We start from the raw sequence: 18,260 nt of genomic DNA on the forward strand, positions 1-18,260 counted from the left end.
TCAGCGCGTACGTTTTTCTATCTTCATCCGGCTTCAAAAGGACCAAACTGTGGAGTGTAGACTGTAGCTTTTCGTGATGTGGGGGTTCGTTGGGAGAAGCGTAGAAATCCGCCGCTGGAACGCGCTGGCCGCTGTGCTGTCTCGAAGTCCGCTATACCTCCATTTACCGGTATATGTGTTGTGTGAAATGAAAACACATATATTTGATTTATTCACTTGGAGAGTGTTCAGGCTGGTATGAGTGAAGCTCTCTTGATGTCTCTGATATCTCTGAATAAGCCACGAAACGGCTCTGCCTTATATAGTAAAACACAAGGCCGTTTGGTACCTTCTTCAACTAGTGGGTGTATCATGCAGAGTTAGTAATGTATATTTTTGCCAATCTCGTTAATTATAAGCACGTATGAAAGGAGCATGAATCCTAGACTTATAAATAGGTACAATATTAAGCACGTATGAAAGGAGCATGAATCCTAGACTTATAACTAGATATAAAACATTCCACGCAATTCATTTGACATAATATACGAGCACAAAGTAAAACATGATATACAAAAGTAAAAATAGTAACCTAAACGTAGAGACTAATTAAACACATACATGAACCCTAATAGCTATTTACGACAGTCACGTTAACGTCACCCGATGTTCAACTGTTAAATTGTAAATCGTAACGGCCGCAAAAGGCGTTAAGCGGGATTTATTCTCATGAAAATTTTGCTGGCCCTGTTTCGAGGAGTACAGTCGGCGGGAAAAATATGATTATTTTATTTTAAGGCTTTATGTAAGTAATTGTATTCTGTACTTTATTTAAATAATAGTTTAGCACCGAAGCTACGCTAGGTATTGTACGTACTTACTAAATTAAAAATATGCTAAAGTGCATATTAAGTTTTAAACGTAAAAACTCGAGAACCTTTATTTTATATAAAAAAATTGCTTGTATGGATTGTAGATGTTTACTGCTGTTTAGTAATTAAAAATATAAACACTAAATATTGATTCATGAGCAAATGATTACGGTATTTTTCAAATATTTTGGGTACGGTGACAGCTGTCATTTCCATACAATTTATAACCTTAAAAACGAAAAATATTTATTGAGATGAGCTGTCACCGTACCCAAGCTGTTTATTTTTTTATTAAAATTTTCAAAAAAAAAATATTTATATAAGTAAGTCGAGTTGAAAAGCTAAAAACTAAAAATCTACTTATTGTAGCCGACTGTACGGTCGTGAGGCTATTGAGGCAATACGATAACGTCCGACCACTTAACCGGTATTTACGATGCAAAACGGGGAATTAATAAAATACTGATAATCGACACGTAGGTACTGGGATGACGGTAGTTTCAAAACTGACCTACATTGTTAACTGTTGGACCCAGGCTACCCAGAGTGACTGAGGCATAGAATAAATAATAGTACTAGGTACAGAAGATTCACTCTCTAACAAAACGCGTATGTTACGATTAGGACAAATATGACCGCTAGGTGGCGACAGCGCCACGCGCGGCTTATGGCTAGCCTTGGTGTGAGACGGATGTACCCATAGTCTAATAAAACATGGTCTTCCATTCCCAGAGTGACACGGGGCTACGTCACAACAACATGGCCGCTATATATAGCGCTATCGCATATTATCATATAGCGCTGTCGCATGATGACGTAAGCCCGTGTCAGTTAGGTGACCTAGAAAAGACGGGAATGGAGTACCAGGCGGAGTATATTATTATACCATGGATGTACCTGTTGCAAAGCGACGAAATCGCGGAGTGAGCCACGCCTGCCCAGGCTACCCAATAGTGACTGAAGTAAATTTTATTTTACAGACGATTATGGTAGGTACTAAATGTTTAAGGCATATGCCTTAAATTTGCGTAAATGCGAGCATTGGTCAGTCTTGATCTAAAGTTTTGAGTTATGCGACATTGATTTACTTTATTTACAAAATTAAGTGAGAATATCAACTTATTATTCGTATTTTTGACAGTTTAGTTAACTTATAAATATAAAAATTTCACTGTCGTGTTTCGATATATATATTTTTTATTTATCTTAATAGGTATACAAAACCTACAAAGATATTACTTGGATTACCTCTTTCAGATACCGCATTCACGATCTCTTTAGATTTAGACATAAGCACTCTTTTACTTTTAAAACACTATGCCACAATATAGGTACCTTAAAAGTAAAGTACCTGTTTGACGTATGATTGCAGTAGCAACAATCACAACAATCAATTTTAAAACACGCTTATTTTAGTCACAATGTAAAGTCACATAAAAACTCTGTCATCGCGAGAGCATTAAATTTTATCATGAAGCCCAAAGGTCACAACCCGGTTTAAAAAGCCTATCAAAAACCCATCAGCCAAGCCAAGCCAAGAATTTGAAGCCGTAATTAAGCCAGAGTCATGATAAACGTTATCTCGAAGGGCTGACCTTGAATGTCATTCCTATCGCTTAGCAAGCGGGAGCGATAGCTCAAATAATACCTAAGTATTAGACTATCTGCCCGATACGAACTTTAAGATACGACAAATAATAGGGCTAGAAACGATATGGATTAGATGTGTCAGTGTCAAAAATTACGTTTTTGTTTGAAGAAGCGTCACATTTGACACTGACATATCTAATACATACCGTTTCTAGATCTATTAACTGACGCTTAAAGTTCGAATCGGGCCGTCTGCCTATGAAACTGGATGTCCCGAATTCTAATCCTGGTAAAGGCAATAATTTGTGTGTTTATCACAAAATTAAATATTTGTTCCCAATAAAATCAGTGAAAATATGATCAGCTTCTTTGAAGCAACTATATAAAATAGAAATGGAAACTTAAATTGGTTCGTCCGAAGAGAACGCTCGGACAACGTTGTAAATAGCAGCCCTTGACACAGTAAGAACCCTTTAAGTGGGTTATGTTAATTTGTCGAGCTTAGGAGGCTTTGACAATTGTCTTCTAATGAGTGTACGTTAGAATGGGTATTATCTTGTTTACTATCATTCTCAGTATTTTAGACGTTGATTACATTTGTATTGAGGTACCGGTAGAACTTTCACAATAGATATATTGTATAGTCTGTCAAACTATAGGTGTTTGACCGTTCGTTACATTTTTTAAATTCACGACCCTTATTATTATGAACAAAATTGGTTTGTCAGACTATATTAGAATTTAAATATTTTATAAAGAGAGAGCGAAAAAACTTCTGTAGGCGTTTAACAACTATCTGACGCTGTTTTAGCCACTATGTTACCATATCTCGGGACCTTTGGGAGGCGTGCGTCGTGGGGCCGAAACCAACAACGCAGAGGCCCTTTAAGACAAGTTTAATGTCATGTAGTACGCCTGCTGGAATCCATTCACGGGTACAGCAACCACTATCTATATTATTACGATAATTACATATCTTAAATATTGAGAAAAACCCACAGGTATTAGCTACTATATATATTGAACACACTATATTCGTTCATTGAATTCAAACATATCGTTATTATCTTAAATCATACATAAAAAAAAATATATACGCGTCGACTTGAGAACCTCCTCCGTTTTTTTCGTCGGTTAAAAACGAAAGTTAACGATACGACATAATGAGCAAGGTTAAGATGGCCAGTTTCATGTCTTTCACATTCAATAACCAGCCATTTTGTTTGGAATGCACCGCTTATTACAATAATTTTACACCACAAATCACTTACCCGCTAGATAGAGTATTATAGACCACAACGTATTAGCTAATTTAGCGTGGTAGCGGGAATATGTAAATTTCAGTTATTTATACGTTTGTACCTTGTGCCCTGTGCTCGCACAAAAAATATAGCAGTAGGTACTTATAGAGCCTCCTGGCAATAAGATGTCAAAGTTTAGCATTTTTATGATTTGATTTTTTTTATTGTCTGTATTTTTATATATATTTTTCATATTCTCTTCTACGTAGGTACATATAACACATTTGTTATGCAATTGTCTTTAAAATTTGTCACAAGAAGCCAGCTTTTTGGTTTTGGCCCACTCAAAACTATGCAATCCCAAACACTTTTCCACGTTACATTTAATTATGTAAATTTTACGAAAAAATACAAAAAATACTGGAGCATGTTTACAACGTTAGAATCTCATCTTCAAGAGGGCAGAATGAAACACTTGAAAAAGTGATGCAGCTTAGTACTTTAAAAATATAAAATAATTCTAATGAGTAAAGTAAGAATGATATGCACGAAAAATTTTGTATATTGACCCTAATGTTTTCTATTTCTATCACACGCGCATAATGTTATAGCTGTCCTGCCGACGACGATGACGCCGGCCAGTCAATGCCACTGTGCGAGCGAGCAGTGGGCAGTGATACCGAGTATTCACAAAATGCTTTATAATGCGAAGTCTACGAGAGGTGGTCGATATTTTACGCCAACACGTTTCTACGTGATCCAATCTTCCAGGTTTAGATTATCAAATATTAAAATTGTAGACGAGAAACCGTGGACAGTGGGTCAAACGGACCTTGCGTTAGAAATGTGCATTGAATCTACTTCACTTTGCTAAACGCGTGGGGCTAAATATTAGGAATACTAAGAGTTATTTAGGGCTAGATTCTGCCCGCGACTTCGTCCGCCAATAATAATGATGATTGATAAAAACTATCCTATCTATCCTTCGTCGGGCCTTAAATTATCTCAATAGCAAATTTCATTTCAATAGGTTCAGCGGTTTAAGCGTGAAGAGGTAACAGACAGAGAGACAGATGGTTTTCGTTCGACGGTTCATCGCATTAATAATATTAAGTAGGATGGAGACAGTTATTAGAACAAACAAGAAGGTGTATTCATGCTTCCACTATTTTTTCGCACTGTAAGTATGCGATTTCAAAATAAAGATAATCAACATAAACAAATACAACATGACATTGATAGATAAGATGCATGTAACTGCGTCGAAGTATCGGGAGCTCGAAAACAATACAAAAGGTAATCACGGTTCATATCCCGGTCGATATAAATCAAAACTGTTAAAGATAATCAACTTTTACAAGTCACCAAGGACACGTGAGTAGGTATATTTACTTCATTTACAAGGTGAAAGTCACACACGCCCATACTACAACGTTTACGACTCATTTTAAGTTCCTGGTTACGTAACAAGATTCATGGATACTTAAAATAAAGACTTGGAGTTAACACATTTGATCTTAAGACTGAGAACCATAGTACAGTCAGAAGCGTATTCAAAATTATGCACACACGCTCTTAATCACTTTAATGATGCGACAGGTATAAAATACACAATTTCGACTTAAGAATCAATAAACATTTGCACGTGCCTTATGATAACTCTAAATCATAATTATTATAAGCTAAATATCTGGGAGACCGAGAAATAAGACCTAGCTAGATCGATTATTCGCCCCCGAATATTCCTATATAGCAAATTTCATCGAAATCGTTAGAGCCGTTTCCGGGATCCCCGAAATATATATATATATAAATATACAAGAATTGCTCGTTTAAAGGTATTAGATTAGATAAACACATTCAACCAATATGGCGGGCCATATACCTAATGGCTTATATTAAGTCACCCCGAACGGGCTATAATACAAGGAAAGCAGTTATATGACTTCATGGGTAATGCTGTTCTGACGTCGGCAGTATTGAAGACATCTCAGGGGATGCTTGCGAGATTTGATTGGAGATTAATGATGAATTTTGTGGCCTCGAAGCCAGAGAGTAATAAAGTGATTTTGATTAAAGTGTTAACCGATATATTCGATTTACTCACGCCATATAATAGGGAGTGCTAATGTGTAGTGAACGAGTTATCGTAACCCTTTGACCATTATTTTTTTATAGCATTGAATCGAGAACTTTAACGATACGCACAGCATGAATTATTTTTTTTATGATTTTTGAGAAAGAGAAATCATATCACTTACTGCCCTTGGCTGATAGTGGCAAACATATTGCCGTCTTCATTTTTTTAAATAATCAAATAACAAATTATTTTTCTTTAAACTTTATATCGCCAAACTTGTTTCTGAAAGTAGAGAATTGTGACTATCGGATAAATCCAGCAAAGAAAATTTTATTCACAAACATTTTTGTTCAAATGTAGGCAATAGTTAAAAATCTATGTTCAGGCCTAAGAATCGTCATTTAACAAGGGATGGAATAACGTTTATCAGCTCTCCTTTTTTCGTAGATTGGTACGAGTATATTCTCTTATGCGAACCAAAATGTATATTAACTAACAACACGTTCATTGAGAAAAAAAAATATCTGAGTGGTATGACGGCAAATATCTTGCCTTTACCCACTAAAGGGTTAAGTGAAAGAGTTATCTCTGCTTAATATTGTCTGACCATCTTCTGTACCATATTTCATGCAAAATAAAGTTATTTGTATTTGTATACTTAAAGCGTATTTAATTTGTTAGAAATCTGATCCCCTACTTACAGCAAGAGAAGAAGGGAGACCTAGAATTACTTATCTCAGCCAAATAAAAAATAATGCGTCGTATGAGGAAATTAAAAGACTGGCACAAGAAAAACATTATTGGCGATTACTCCACCGACAAGAGCAAAGCTCTTAAGTTATGATGATGATGATGATGACTTACAGCAAGTCAACAATAAAGATTCTCATGGTTAGGACTTTATCTTGGACACCTCAAGTTGGTCAAGTCAGCAGGTGGATGTTTGCAGCAGTGAGGTATCTCAGTTAAATTTGAATTTCCTACCTATTCCGACCAAAATTACGCCTGCCCAAACTTCCCTCCCCATTTTAGACTATACTGACGTTTCTTATCTTGATGTTACAAAGGATCAACTTCATAAACTTGAGCGTATTCAAAATGTTTGCATTCGGTTGTTATTTAGATTAGGTAGGTACGCACGACTCGCAAGCTGGCGATGGTTTTTATCCACTGTCTTACAGTTCCATGGCTTAGGATTCTCGTTCACGTTATACCTAACTCGTTATTGTTGAGTACTCGTTACAACGAGCCATAATCCTCCAAAACACAACAAGCGTCTTATATATCAACTTAATCTTCCAGCAAAGCGTCACAGCATCTAATCTACGACTCTGCTGTCGAAATCCCTACACAATGGAATACTTCGAGCAAGTTCTAATTAGGTCTTAGAAGGGCTTTAATGTACGGCACTCGACATGTAGGAGCGAATGTTTAATATAGACCCCAAGTCAAGAAATATAGTCTAATTCCACGGTTCCAATTTGCATGTGATCTTAAATTTATAGCCGTATTTGAAGTTCATTATTACAAAGCAAATTCCTATCGATAGGCCAAATTTTGCTATCGGTGCAGTCGCTTTTTATCTATTTAAATACTTATTGCACAATATATAAACTACGAAAGATGCAAACAAGAACTGGTGGAAATTTAATTATTATCTGGACTCGACTCTTTTGAGTCGAATTTTGAGATTAAATGTGTCTAATTGCTCATGATGATGATATCCTGTGAGCTGCATACTTCTAGAGCCTAGAGATACCTACCATAAACTTTATGATAACTTGTCTACTTCAAAGCTACTTGTTTTCCGGTACATTATATCCAATTTAAAACTGTTCTACCCAACGGTATCAATTTAGCGAATAATGCCTATTGTTATTATGAGTCGATCGTAGGTATTTAATCCTTATTTTGCAATATACTCGGACCACACGCGAGTTTCCTAGCCTCGCAACACAAGCTCATAACGACAGCAGTTTTATTGAAGCGAGCCCTTTCGGGAACCAACAAATAAATATCCCCGGTTTAATACCACATTCCGAGAATTTTATTAGAAGCCCTTTTGTAATAAGATCCAGCGAGATTGACAAACACACGGCTTTATTGATTATTTTATAAGAGAAAATAACGAGAGTGAAAGTGGCTCGGTATTTAAATTGAAAGATAAAACGCCCGCTGTCTTTTTATTACGGAGTTTGAGTAAAAGTGCGTGTTGCTTAACAAGGTGTAATCTTTGTTAATAATGAATTTCAACGCCACGGGTAATGTAGGTGTGGGCGTTGAACTTTTTATCAAATGGGTGTAGTAAATTTAGGCCCGATTTGGAAATAGGACTGTCATTTAACGTAATTTCTGTGTGAAGTTACTTATCGTTGCTGGTTTATGATGGTTTCGCTTTTATTGTCTGTCGTCATGGCCATCTTTTTCTAACAAATGTATACCGAGATTCATGTACATTTCAGAACTTTTTATGAGAACTATTCTGTCATCTGTATGCCTAGAATCATTACTGACTCTAGCTGTTGACAATGAAAATGTGTATACTTCTACTTATTATTTTATATATTCATAAATACCTGTTAACGAATAACTACCAACTGTGGAAAAACATTTTATCATTATAACTAAGGTTTTAGCAGATACAAGAATAAGTCATGTGTATTAAACGATTGAAAGACATACAAAATCAATAATTGCTTCAATTATGAATTCTAAAATTAAACTTATTACAAATGTTGATTTTGTTAATGCCTCGATAACCGTTCCGTTCAAATTGATTGCAAGGATCACGGACCCAATTTCCAATAACAAATAACCACTCAGGCCCTTGTGGTCCAAGCCCGAATTACCTATTCAAAGGCCGAGAACCGAACCCACGTCCAGCCAATTAGCCCGGCAGATTTTTAATAGCCCTTGGAGTCCCAATTAAGTTGAGCCCTGTGTTATTCCAATAGGCTACTGGGCGCGGATAAATGCTCAGGCGATATTATAGTTCGGTTATCTGCACTCTTCAATTACGTTTTGTTACCTACAGAAGTACAGATCTTCAGTATTTTTAAAAGTGTTGCTATCGAAAACTCTACGTTACTAAGTACAATTTCATAGCGAATAAACGAGCTTCAAATAGTGTTATTAGTGCTTTGTACAAAACTTTGTTCACGAAGCACTTATGGGATCACTTCGGTTTTGGAAATCGGTTATATGCGTTTTTGCATTGTAATTAATTAGGTTACACTAAACAGACATCGTCCAATATTATATATTACATCCGCAGGTATATTATATATTATGAACTAGGTAGCACGAAATCCAAAGCTTTATGCTTAACTGTGTTAATGTGCCATAAACAGCCGGTTGGCAGTCATCACAAAACTCACGGTCGATGTTAAACCCCGTACATTTTGTCAAGAAAGTGACGGTTAGACGTAGGGTTTCTGCTCGAGAATTCTCGAGGCGGGAAATCTCGAGAAATTTGTCCCAAGTCGAGACGGGAAAAAAAAACTCTATGCCTCGAGAACTCGAGAAATAAATCTCTTATGATAAGTAAATAGAAAACACGCGTATAACACGTGGTGTGTCTATAGTGTATTTCTTTAGGTATTTAAATTAATGTAAACAATGTTTTTTTTTACATTTTCCGGTACTTAAACCATTTATTAGGTAGTTTACCAACCAAATAAAAAACTGCCTTGATCCGTCCCCTAGCGTTCTGGCTTCAACCGATTTTCATGTTTTGAAAGTTTTGAACTATCGTGAATGACGTGTGTTTTTACTGAAAAACGCTATTAATTTTTTTTTACTATTACTTATGAAAGCAAAATAATATAAAATATCATATATGATTTGTTAATTGTTACATATTGGCCGTAATGTATTTTTCAAAAGTGTTTTTCAATAACTTTTATTAGCACGTCAAGATCACGTATCTTCTTTCTAATGCAAAAGGGAATTACCTATAGGACCTAGGATGTATTAACAAAAACCTCAAAACTAAATTACTATTGATAAATTAAATCATTTCGATATATTCCTATTAGCAAAATATCACAATTTTAGCAGCTTCATTGTTACGTTCAGTAAGTAGGTATATATTACGTAGTAATATATACCTTACGTAGTAAATCTTCTGTAAGTTTGTCACATCAAGTTAAATTAATTGACTTGAATATTCTTGCCTAATGAAATAGGTACCACATATTGTGATTTGTTTGCATTTTGTTAAATATGTACCTAAAGATAATTATACACTATAGCATATCACATCGCCGTTGCGCACGCCTGCACCTATAGTTTTTTTTGTTTGTTGTTTAATTTGTGATTATTGAAGAGAGCAATTTATGGTGACTAAAAAATTACCATACGTTTGATTATTGATCTCTCCTACGATTCGCGTGAGTCTTATTTGTAATAAAGCAAAAAAATTAAAATAACATGGTGTTTTTTTCAACTTTCAAAATTTCTCGAGATACTCGAGAAACTCGAGAAATCCTGGTCGAGAATTCCCGTGCCTCGAGAAATTAAAAAGGTCGAGAAACCAGAAACCCTAGTTAGACGCAACTTAAACACAACTAAAGTTACGCTTTAAAGTAAAAGTAAAAATGAAAATGCCCCCTAGCGAGTGTGGTCACTGGAAACTTAATAGTAGATAGTACACAGGTCACGGCTAGCTGGTTCGCTGGATTGTTTTACTTTGCATCCCCTGGGAATACTGTCTGTTCATTGAATATTCTGATAAGTACAGATTCTTATCGACATGTTTAGCAACAATGTAACTGAGAGCTTTTATGGTAAAAGAAGATGTATGGGCTGCACTTATACTTTGCTCAAGCAAGGGATAAAATAACTTGTTAACATAAAAGTATAGATATAAAAGAGGTAAAGGATATAGCGGGATCCATCGGTATTTATAGAAGGCAGTAACAGAGTGTTGATGGATCCAGTAAAGTTATTTGACGTTTCTAATTCATAACCTAAGAAATATTCTTGGGTACGAATGATTTCTTATTATTTGTCTATATCTTATGTTTTGTCACACGGCAACAAATTCTTTCATTTCATACGCACTTCACAACACTCAAAGGGAAGAGATTCTTATCAAAGCAACCTTGAACTTTTGAACCCGAAGGCTTTGGAAGTTCTTTCAACATGTACTTATAGCGTGAAAATGATGTCCTTATGGACCTAATTTAATACAGGGTGTCGCTTCAAACTGGATCAAACGGAGGCCAATGATAGGGGATCTTATAGTTACAGATTATACTCTCAAATATTTACAAATATGTACAAAGCTAATGTGGGTAAGACTGCTATATACAAATCATTGCAGGGAAGACAGTTATAGAGCAAGAACTCTCGTATTAGTATTCGTACATCGCTCAGACAAAGTCAGAAAGGAAGAGCTTCACTCTTTCTGCTCTACCGACCTTCTGTATGTGAAATCAAGAATTAAAAGCAACGAAAGAGCTAGCTAGACGGTTTCCCCTTATAGACTGTCTTCACAACATTTGATCTCATATGGGTTTTTAAATGTCTTATTAACCAATAAAATACGTGCAATTGAATAACTTGGGTATTTAAATAACATGAATATAAAACTAAAACTAACTACAATTAAAATAATCATTTGGTTAATTTTTTTTTATTTAACATTAACTCCAGTTTCGTTAAGAAAGCGTGATATTCGCTTGACTAGAATTAGGTTTTTAAGATGTTCATTAACTTTAAGCAGATAGTTGGATTTAAACAAAAATCATGTAGGTACCTAAGCCATAATGTCATCCGATTTTTTTCATTTCATTAAACTTGCTTTATACTGATACAATACAGCATCTTTCACACGGCCAACTAATTACTTAAGTCAACTTTATCAATCTACATTTAAAGTTATTACTAAAACATGGCTTTAATAATAACAAAGTTCAGAAGTTACAACTCATTTCTGAGAAACTTTTAGCAAAATTCCGAGATCCTAGTGGTAAAACGTTATATGCCATTCAAAAGAGAAAAGATTTGTGACTTTACTCTTTTTGAACTAAACGTAGAAAATGAATTTGAAATCTGATGTAGACGAAGAAAATCTTGAAGGAAAGAGGAAATTAATGAAAGCTTGCAATGCAGCAATGAGCTCAGATGGTAATAGTTTTGCTTTATGATCTGACATTTTGCGATGCTGGAAGTTATTACAAAATGTGATGCGATTTTAGAAAATGAAAAATGATGTTTGTGAGTTGTATACTTGAAAAGTTGTTGTGTTTTTGTGACACACATTTTTATTGCTGAGGGTACTTCTTTTCATTTGCATATAAGTATCTATCAGTATTTCTCGAGACCTTTCTAATGAGCCCTAAATCGATGTGTTTGTGTTTTCAGCTTATTGAAGTACCTACTTCAAATTCGGGAAACAGTTAACATTTAAAATTCAAGATTTGGAGTATATAATTATGGTTCGCCGTATGACAGATGCTACGAAGTCACGTGAATATTTCCATAATACATATTTAAATTCCGATTGGCGTTTTATACCAAGATTTGTCGTAGGTATTGATTATTATGTGAAAAATTGAAACAAATAAGAAACTAGCAAACGATGCAAAAGTAATCATAAGTAGCATTATGATGATGAAAGCTATTAGATTTACAGTAAAACCCAATGAAGTTGTTCGCCTCAAGGCACTTAATGTTTTATTATAAGTTACATCTTAACTTCAGACTAACTTTGTATTTTAGGAGCCGCCCGATATTTACGACTTACAGAAAATATCTTTCACTTATCAGGTTTATGATTATTAAGTCTACAAAAACTGCCCACGGGAATTAAGTAGGTATAGACAAAGGCTGTCTTATCTCAGGAGCAATAAGTAAATTTTAGTTTATAAAGTTTTATATACGTAAGTTTTTTTTCGAGGTTATAAGGAGTCAATTGCTTATTATTGAAAGTATAACACTTTAAACTCTCGAGTTTTGTAAACATAATTAATAGTCTATTATTGAAAGTGTCGAATTTAAATCGCTTTCATACAATTAAATATTTAGCAAGCTTAATGGATTTAGGCGGAACATAAATTATTGCCAGATTCCACTTGCCACTTGCCACTTTCGGATAAAATAAGTGCCTGGCGTCTGTTATCCCATTGGGTGATTTGGGTGGACGACATTCGAAAGATTGCCGGGCACTTCTGGACCGGGATAAGTGGCATACACAAAGAGAGGCCTATGCTCAGCATTGGGCGTCAGGAGGATAAAATGATGATGATAATGATGGAAAATTTAGCAAATTATAGATTAGCCTGTAAGTAATAGGACGTAATGTTATAGTAAACGTGTACCATGCCAATATTCCAAAAATCTACGTTTCATAACATGGACACAAATAAAAGTAGGTATCACCATAGCTCATAAAGGTCATAACTGTCACGTTAAAATTCACAATCCGTTTGAGGTGTGTGTGATACATTTTCATTCATCAATCTAACAACTCTTTGTATAATTATGATCAAAACAATTTTCGTCAGGTATTGCACCACACAGGAGCACTTACAAAACCGACCAGCGCTATGACAGCTGACAAGTGTTGCCAGTGCATCTACATCGTATCTGAGCAAGAGTCACATAAACATACAATGCATGCACTCCAAAAACATCAAGCTATTTGGGTAATGAATGACATTTTTGCGCAATCTCAACCGTTCCACAACTTCCACATATTTAGCAAAATTTTAAAACGAGAGAAATCCCGTGCTCGTCCATCGGAAAGTCTCGTTATTTATAGTCTCGGACGCATTGCGTGCGTTGCTAGCATCTCCCAACATAATTACCCACCAACTGCACAAGTGAAAATATACTTTCATTCTATACCAACTGGAACATCTCAAGGATTTCGAATGGCGCCCACATCACAGATTACTGCAGTAACGTCATCGTCATCATCATATACTTAAGAGCTGTCGGAGGAATTTCCATGTATGTCTGGCATCCGCCTTTTCCTTGACAGCCCGGTACGACATGACTTTTTCCTTGAATAGATCCATGAACAGTAAGTATACATACTTAATGGCACAGCGACCCAAAATTAATCTCCGACACGACTACACGCTAGTTGTCTCGATCCTGCGCAATCTACCGCCAGCCAGTTATCGGCTTGGAGATCACGCAAGTCCGCTTCAACAGCATCGCCCTATAGCATTCATAAAAGTGACCATACACTTTTACAGCTGGGTGTACAGTAAGTGCCCCAACTAAAGTAGCATGCTAACCTGTATAAAAAAGTGTATTACAAGTGAATGTCACGAAGTATACTTATTTTTTTGGCTCCTAACAGTTGCCAAGTTTGTGCGTAATAAGTAGGTATTTAATTTGTTACCCAGTTAGAGAACTCAATACACCGCACCCGAAAGTAGTAGGTAGTTAGCGCTCGGAACTGTTAACTGCCTGCCACGAGTGTCAAATACTGAAGAAATAAGTGATAGGTATACCATTATAGGTACCCACTTACTAGAAAACTTAGGGTGCAAACTATTAGGATGTTTGGAGGAGTCCGAAAGTCGAGCCGCTTGCATGATCGAAGGGAAATGCTACCAAACCCGACATTACCGGGGAAATTAGCCATCCACTGTCATTTGGAGTCATTGTGCATACAGGTGTTCCGCTTTTATAGTTACTAGTGTTTAAATTAATAATGCGATGTAATGAAAGTAAGTTTAAACGAGTAATTTAGCAGCGGACTAATGGTCGGACATTAGCAGCTAAGACTAGAAATGATGGGGTATTGGTGCGTTGAATACATACATAAATAGACTAGACATAATACGTTAAATTCCCTCTTTGCCTGTCTACAGGCTGTCTATTTTACATGTTCTCGGTGTAAAAATGTTATTAAACGTGTAGATACTCACTTAAGTATATTTTTGAGGAGAATTTCAAATATCGTATTCGTAAACAAGCAAAATCCCTCGTAAGTCTCGGCGTACTAAAATTCGAGTTTTAAACTCTTATATATTTACAAGAAAGTTCCAAATTCAAAGCGCCAAAATTGGCCTGGATCTTACAAGGTCATATTTTTTTATCACGCGGCTCAAAAAGTGACGTTCAGTCTATCAATTCATGTCGTTATCAATTATCATGTCAATAACTGTATCTTACGCCTGCTGTCTGTGTTGTCTTAATTAAGTCTGTATGAATAAAATGTTATCGCTAACTTTTCTAACGATATGCTATCACATCTACATGAATATGCAGTGTCTTTACTCAATTTGTCTATCTACATTATCTACAACACGCGATTTCTGCTTATAATAAAAGTGGTACAGTATGTAAAGCAATTTATTTAGCAACTATGGGATGTTGTTAGAAATAGAATACAGGGATAGAATGTAGGAAAAATACTGGGTTCTAATGGGGAAGACAAGAATAGAACAAGATAATAAGTAGGCACTCAAAAGTTACCTACTTAAAAGCGTTCTCATTCATTTATTAAATACTTTTATTTATTCCACCGTAAAAATAAAATTCACAGCCACAACGCAGACTTTGTCATATCTGCTATGTGCATTCAAAGATAATATCCACAGCAGGCTTGGTCAAAATGTTATTTCTTTCAATCCCTAGTTAAGAACAGTTAAGCAAATTAGATAAATATTCTAACTACGATAAGTTACTCTTGTTCAGTGCCTAGTTGTAAGCACCCCGTTTGTGTACAAAGCCTGCATACCAAATATACTGCAAACTTTATTACGGCCAAACACGCGAATTGTTCATATTTTAAATCGCCAACCTCGTCTATATCTGATATGATTTAAGTTTGTATAATATTTAGTTTTAGAATTGCAAATGCGAATTTATGGAAGAAACGGCAAATTATTCTTGTTACCTAGTTACTTAGACAGTCAATTCCTACAAATCCCTACTATTATAAATGCTAATGTAACTTTGTCTGTTTTCGGTCTGTCCGTACCGATTTAGATGGAATTTGGTATGAAGATAGTTTGAGGCCCGGGTAAGGACAAGGTAGTTTTTATCAATCGTCATCATTCTTCGCAGGTGAAATCGCGGGAAGAAATTAGTTCATAATAATATACAACGCATTACGCCCCCCAAATTTCTGGAACACCATGTACGGGAAATTCATAACATAACGCGTTAATTGTAAAATAATGGAAAACTTTTAAACGGTTTCGTGAATTTGACAAACAATATATTTTTTTGATTTTATGGCCAGCGTAAAAGTTAGACACAACAAGCTTCAATCTCATAACGGATAACTCACGCGAGACCGGGCCGGGGCCGGGCCGCTTCGTTATCTATGGAAAGTACCACGTGCTGATCACCGATCAGCCGTCATAGAAAATGACATGTCAGACGCCTCGGCCCGGGCACGGCCCGATCTAGCGTAGTCATCCTTAACTCATAGAAATTCATATCCAATAAACTGAAACTTTCATAAAACAATTACAACTCTCACTCATAAAATTAACTATACGACTTAAATAGGTATTTCATCGGATCCAAACGATCGCCAACAACAAAAGCAACGACTTAACACATTGAATGCGCGACCTTTATACAGCCGCCACACAATGCTTCGCTTTCTTCGAATTTGTCATGTGTTTTGACAAGTAAATTTGCAAGACCGCGCTTTCTCGTCTCAGCTGATTGACAGTCGCATCAGTGTTGTTCCTAACACTTGTGCAAGAGACGAATGCGAAGGCGAATTCGAATTCGGTACGTGTGAAGTGCGCTTGTTGGGGTTAATTAAAGCCGTTTGCACTTGACGTGGCAAAAATCAGAACTCTTATCATAAATATGATCTGGCGGTCTAGCATAACTTGCGTTCTGCGCATGAAGTCACTTAAAAGGACTCCAGATTATATGAGATGTTATGATGCCCTTCGAGCAACCAAGCGATATCTCACCGTACAAATCTCTCTGCCATTTTTCGCGGGGGGAAAGGTGCACACAGTCGCACTTCTCACACACTTACATACAAAATCCAATCTGTAATGACGACACAAATACATAGAAAATGACACACGTCAAAGACAAATCTTGCAAACCTCGATCTCTTTTTGTGTACGGACGAGTGACAAGTGTCACAACACGCACACTAACACATTTTCGTTGAAGTATGTTATTGTATTCTGAGAGATGAGAAGTCGGATTTGTCGCTCGACCGATCCGCAATTTGTACTGAGCGAGCAAAATCGATAAATCCAACAATTACATGAGACTAAAATATAATAATTGTGTTTGAATGTAATTAAACGTATGATATGTAAAAAAAAATATTACATGTGAAATGTAACACTTTCTTTTTGTAAATTTGATGTCCCCGACCTCTTTTTATAACAAAAAACCGAGCAAACAGGCATTTTTGTGCAGCAGTGTTCACGCGCGCGTCTGGACTCGGTCTAGTGAAAAATCCAAGTGCAACTAGTTTTATTACCCGCGCTAGATTAGATTGACGCGCTAATCTTGTACCTCGGCAGAGGGGAAATAGTGCGAATGCCGCCTCCCTTCCGTGTTGCTCGAAGATGATGCCTGTCAATGGTTGTCAATTCATATATTTGTTAGTTTCCCTTAATTGTGTAATTTCGATTGATATTCGTTCCAATTTGTAAGCAATCAATTCAAACTTTCTACTACCTAAGTAGTAGTAGTAGTATTTGATCTGGTCATCTATAAGCACCGGATACTTTTCTATCTAGGTACCTAGCAGTTAGGCTAGAGTTGGTACGGATCTCAAGGACATTATTTCTTCTGGAGGGCTACCGGGGATGCATTAAACTCAGAAGATCATTTATATCTTCACTGGACTGACAGAAATGGAATACGCAAAGTTGGTTGACCCGAATGTTCGTCTCGAATGCGCTTGGTATACAACGTGAACACACAACTGCATAGATGATGTACTTGTATGTTAGCACGTCACTTTCACTCGCTTGTTAACACATGAAGGGCCTTTAGCATTAATTTGTTACGTAAAAAGTTTGACGGGTGAGAATTTACGACGTGTTTAAAGGTAGTCAAGGTCGTAAACAACTTCTATCGATATAAAGTTAAGAAGACTGAGGGGCTACCGCGAAAACCGAAATTAGCAAATTACGGGGATCTTTCTCTTTTACTCCAATGAAGGCGTAATAAGAGTGACAGAGAAAAATGCCCGCAATTTGCGAACTTCTATTTTCGCGGTTACAACCCTGAGCTTGCCTGGGGAATAGTCCAGTTAAGTAGAAAATCTAGACGGACAGTTTCTGGTGAGAAGCTTCATTTAAAGCAAATAGACCAGGGCTCGGCAAACTTTTGAGAAAAAGAGCCAACCACAGTAGAAATCATCAGTTTTAGGAATCTCAAAGAGCCGTAAATGTTGTTTTCAGTGGTCTAAGAACTCTAAATGTGATGTTTTTGGTCTCTTGAAGAGCCGCAATCCTACCCCCAAAGAGCCGCATGCGGGTCACGAGCCGCAGTTTGCCGACCCCAGCAATAGACGATGACCCCAAAGTCAAG

The 18,260-nt window shown here is 36.3% G+C and overlaps 1 protein-coding gene across 2 annotated transcripts in view; it reads right to left on the reverse strand.

The window, feature by feature from the left end:
- Positions 1 to 18,260, reverse strand: part of LOC134794174 (serine proteinase stubble-like) — a 219,436-nt gene that overhangs the window by 84,578 nt on the left and 116,598 nt on the right. The gene's annotated exons all lie outside the window — the stretch shown is intronic.

The sequence above is a fragment of the Cydia splendana genome, chromosome 10 (assembly GCF_910591565.1).
Source record: "Cydia splendana chromosome 10, ilCydSple1.2, whole genome shotgun sequence".
NCBI classification, from domain to species: Eukaryota; Metazoa; Arthropoda; class Insecta; order Lepidoptera; family Tortricidae; genus Cydia; species Cydia splendana.